General features: G+C 38.2%; 1 pseudogene; it reads right to left on the reverse strand.

The window, feature by feature from the left end:
• Nucleotides 1-827: 827 nt before the first annotated feature.
• LOC119470413 lies at nucleotides 828-5,104 on the reverse strand (annotated as a pseudogene).
• Nucleotides 5,105-5,497: the final 393 nt, after the last annotated feature.

Genomic DNA, 5,497 nt, shown 5'->3' on the forward strand with positions numbered 1-5,497 from the left:
TTGTCCTAAAGCCTGAACAGCTGTCAAAGGGTCACAGCCTTGGAGAGCTCTCCTACGAAAATGTCAGATCTTTCAAGTCATGAAGATGGAGGCAGAAATGGAGCTGGTCAGGTCCAACAAAGCCATCTCTGGTTTGGGGATGGAATAGATGTATAATTCAGAGATGCCAAAGGGGATTCCACTGGCAACTCAGATTAATTATCGATCCTGCCTGACAGGCTGAGTAGAGATGGATTTCAAAGCCTTTCTTGCTTGTAGGAAAGAGTAACTATAACATGTGCTATGAATGCAGCATCCTGACCTATGAAGGAACAAGCTCATTGGCAAAGAGTTCTGGGAATGAGTAGTGATGTTTGCAAAGGGTGCAGAACTGGGAGTTAGAAGCATATGTTCCAGCAATTTACCATTTTCGGATCAATGATTCTCAGTCATGGCTGTATATGAGAATCACCTGAAGAGCTTTTAAAACTACTAGTACCCAGCTATTGCCCCAGATCAAATGAATCAGAATTTCAGCAAGTGGGGTTTGGTTATCTATATATTTTTGAAAGTGCCTGGGTAATTCTAATTGGCAATTCTAATCTAACTCTAAGTGAGATTCAAGTGGTGAGTGTAACCTAAGTCTAGTTGAGTAGCATTCTCTAGGGCAGTAGTTCTCAGCCTTGACAGTACTTTGAGATTATATGGGCTCTATTAAAAACTTACTGATGTCTAGGTCACACCTCATATATCCTGATGTAATTGATTTGGGGTTTGGCCTAGGCTTTGGGAATTTTGAAAGCTATTGGGTGATATTTTTAATGCAGACCTTATTTTATTTTATTTATTTAATAAGGTTTTATTTTTCCAAATATACAATTGGTTGAACCTGTTCCTGCATCTTCACCAGAAGCTGGAGCACCTCCTCACTTGGTATTTCTGGTATAAATTATTTGAGCTCTGTGCATTGAAACCAGTTTGATAAGACTTTTACTAACAAGCTCCTGAAGGACTGCCCTGGACAGGCAACTTTTAATTTTCAGTCTCTCAGAGACCTCAGCTTGGGTTATAAGCTTATAGTTGGGACTTCCTTACTCAGTTTGTCATGTGTAGCTTTGCCAAACAAGACTAGGTTATTGAGCTTGTCCCAAACTTTGCCATTGGACCATTTCTTTTTGGCCTTGCTGTCAGATTTGTTCACTGGGTCTCTGTCTTTCTCGGCTGATTTCCAGCGTCTTTCTTCTTCTTGTCGTCCTTGGACTGATGCCCAGGGAGCAGCAGCACCCTCTTCAACCTTGCTAGTATGTCAGACAAAAAGCTATTTAGTTTTAAGATCACTTTTAAGTTCACAGCAAAACTGAACTGAAAGTAAAGAAGGTTCAGCTCACACATACCTCCTTTCCCCACCCCCAACCCTGCAGCCACCTCCAAACACAAAATCTCCCTCAGTTCCAACATCCTGCATCGGAGCAGTAAATGAACTACAACTGATGAACTTCCATTGACACATCATTATCACTAAAAGTCCATAATTTACATTAGAGTTCACTTGGCATTATATATTCAATGGACTTGAACAAATGAATAATGACATATATCCACCATTATAATGTCATACAGAGTAGCTTCACTCTCTTAAAAATCCTCTATGCTCCACCTATTCCTCCCTCCCTCCTCACTAACACCTGGCAATCACTGATCTGTTTACGGTCTCCATAGTGTTGCCTTTTCCATGGCTTACAGTTGGAATCATACCATACGTAGTCTTTTCAAGTTGGCTTCTTTCATATATATATATTTATATATCTGTATATACATACATTTAAGGTTCCTCCATGTCCTTTCATCACTTTATAGATCATTTCTTTTTAGTCCTAGATAGTATCCCACAGCCCGGAAGTCTAGCTATACCATGGTTTATTTATTCATTTGCCTACTGAAGGACATCCTGGTTGCTTCCAAGTTTTGGTAACCATAAATAAAGCTGCTATGAACAGCCATGCACAGGTTTTGTGTGAACATAAGGTTTCTGCTTATTAGGGTAAATACCAAGGAGTGTAATTACTGGATTGCATGGTAAGAGTATATTTCGTTTTGTAAGAAACTGTCAAACTGTCTTCCAAAACTGCATTCCCATCAGCTGTGGATGAGAACTCTTCTTACTCCACATCCTCACCTGTATTTGGTGTTGTCAGTGTTAAGGATTCTGGCCATTCTAATAGGATTATAATGGCATCTTGTTTTAATTTGCAATCTCGAATTACCTCTGATGTTGAACATCTTTTCAGATGCCTATTTGTCTTCTGTATATATTTTTTCATGACATGTCTTGTCAGATCTTTCTCCCACTTTTTAATCAGGTTATTCGTTTTCTTATGTTGAGTTTTGAGAGTTCTTTGTATATTTTGCATAACAGCCCTTCAACTGATATGTATTTTGCAAATATTCTCTTCCAATCTGTTGTCTTCTGATTCCTTTTGATAATGTCTTTCATAGAGCTGAAGTTTTTAATTTTAGTGAAGTCCAACTTGTCAATTGTTTCCTTCATAGATTGTGCCCTGGGTTTTATATCTTAAAAAGTCATCTTCATAGGTCATCTATGCTTTCTACAATATTATCTTTTGGGAGTTTTATAATTTTACATTTCACATTTAGGCCTATGATCCGTTTTGAATTAATTTTTATGAAAGGTGTAAGTTCTGTGTTTGTATTCTTTTTTTTCTGGCATGCGACGTTCAGGTGTTTCAACATCATTTATTGAAAAAAACTGTCCTTTCTCTATTGTATTGACTTTGTTCCTTTGTCAAAGATCAGTTGACTATATTTCTGTGAGTTGATTTCTGGGCTCTATTCTGTTTCATTGATCTATTGTTCTATTCTTTCACCACTACCATATTGTCTTGATGACTGTAGCTTTTATAGTAAGTCTTGAAGTCAGACAGTTCAGTGCTCTAATGCTGCTCTTCTGCAACATTGTGTTGGCCACTCTGGATCTTTTATCTCTCCATATAAACTTTAAAATCACTTTGACACCCATAAAATGACTTGCTAGTATTACATCAAACTAAAAGTCTTCTTCACAGCAAAGAAAACAATTAACAAAATGAGAAGGCAATCTATGAAATGAGAGAAAATATTTGCAAATTATATATCTGATAAGTGGTTAATGTATATAATATATAGGGAATTTAATAGCAATAAACAAACAAATCTGAATAGACATTTTTCCAGAGAAGATATTCAAATGGCCAATAGGTATATGAAAAGGTGCTCAGTATTACTAATCATAATGAAAATGCAAGTCAAAACCACAGTGCTGTATCACCTCACACCTGTTAGGATGACTATTATTAAAAAGACAAGCAGTAAGAAATATTGTCAAGGGTGTGGAGAAAAGGGAACCCTTGTACACTGTTAGTGGGAATGTAAATTAGTACAGCCATTATGGAGAACAGTATGAAGTTTCCTCAAAAATTTAAAACCGAAACTAATATATAATCTAGCAATCTAAATTCTGTGTATATTAATGCATTCAAAGGAAATGAAATCAGTACCTTGATGAGATATCTATACTTCCATGTTAATTGCAATATTAAGTATCCATTGACAGATGAATAAAGAAAATATATATGTGAAATATTTTAAGTCATAAAAAATAAGCAAATTCTTCAATTTTCAACAACATGGGTGAAACTTGGAGGACATTGTGCTAAGTGAAATAAGCCAGACACAGAAAGAAAAAAATACTGCATGATCTCACTCATATGTAAAATATAAAAAAGTTGAGCTTACAGAAGCAGAGGTTAGAATGGTGGATTCCAGGGACCTGATGGTGGGGAAAATCAGGAGATGTTGGCAAAAGATAGACTTTAGGATATAAGATAAATAAGTTCTGAGGATCTAATGTACAGCATGGTGCTTATAGTTTATAATACTGTATTGTATACTTGAAATTTGCTAAGAGGGTAGATTGTAAGTGTCCTCACTACACACACGAGTGCACACACACACACACACACACACACACACAGAAATGGTAACTATGTGGAGCGATGGATGTGTTAATTAACCTAATTGTGTAATTAACCGGGTGGGGTGGCTCACATCTGTAATCCCAGCATTGTGGGAGGCCGAGACAGGCAGATCGCCTGAGGTCAGGAGTTCGAGACCAGCCTGGCCAACAAGGTGAAACTTCATTTCTACTAAAAATACAATTAGCTGGGCATGGTGGCAGATGCGTGTAGTTCAAGCTACTGAGGAGGCTGAAGCGGGAGAATAGCTTGAACCTGGGAGGTGGAAGTTGCAGTGAGCCAAGATTGTGCCACTGCACTCCAGCCTGAGTGACAAGAGCAAAACTCAGTCTCAAAAAAAAAAAAAAAAAATTGTGGCAATCAATTCACAATTTGTATGTGTATCATATCATCACGTCCTACAACTTGAATATATAAAAGTTTTATTCATTCAGTTATACTTCAATAAAACTTCGAGGAAGAATCCCAGAGTTCATGACTTGTGTGAGGAAGGGGAAAATCGGGCAAGAACTAAGGAAGTGATTGTATAATAGAACTACGGTTCTAACTTTTGTGATGGACAAAATAATAATCATATCTGACACATAGCTTTATAGTTTATGATGAATTTTCATGTGGGATCTAATTTAACCATCCCAATCTTGGTGGACAGGTAGAGGTAACTTTATCATCTCTGTTTTACAGATTAGGAAACTAAGGCTCAGAGAGAAAAAGTGGCTTGCCCAAGATCAGCAACCATGACCCAAACAAAAGGTTCTTGAGTGAAGCCCAGCACCCTTACTGTTTCCTGAGTTATTCAAGTAATATTGTTGCTCAGCTACTTAAAGCTACTTTCCTTGTACTTCAGCACAGTTGTCCTTTAATTCTCTGTGACATTAAAGAGAGAATAATTTCCAAAGAAAAAATTAATATTCACAAAGAATAAAAATGCCTGCTTGGAAAAGAAATAGCTACTTCTGGTCTGTGGGAACTGTTTAGTTTGCTTTACCTTTAAACCTGTTTCTAAGTGTTGCCGATGGGAGAGTGGAAGATGAGGAGCCATGGGAAGGGTAGTGCGTAAGGAGGATCCAGGGAGACTCTGCAGCCCTCCTCATTCTTTATCTCTACACCTGAGCCCAGTTACCCGACCTGGCATGGCTCTACAACCATGAAACCCTGATGCTGTCCATGCGTAAGGAGCCCTGACAATGTGGACATGGATATTTCTCTCATTATGCAAAATGAGACTCACTGTGGCCTCCAGTGTGATGCTTCCTTGGGCCAAGAAAACACCCAATTGCTTTCAGGTTGCCTGACTCATGGGGCACCTTGGTGCTCTGGCTAGGGACACTGAAGACTGAATCACCTAGCTTGCCTTTGCAGAAACTGTTTACTAATATGTCGTTTCATTTCTGTCTTTTTCCAACCTTAAGCTTTGTGTGCCCCTCATCCACAGCATGTGCTTGCCCCCCATACCTCTACTCCCATGATAAGAGGATGCATAGGCA

The sequence above is a fragment of the Cebus imitator genome, unplaced genomic scaffold, assembly GCF_001604975.1.
Source record: "Cebus imitator isolate Cc_AM_T3 unplaced genomic scaffold, Cebus_imitator-1.0 Scaffold30, whole genome shotgun sequence".
NCBI lineage: Eukaryota > Metazoa > Chordata > Mammalia > Primates > Cebidae > Cebus > Cebus imitator.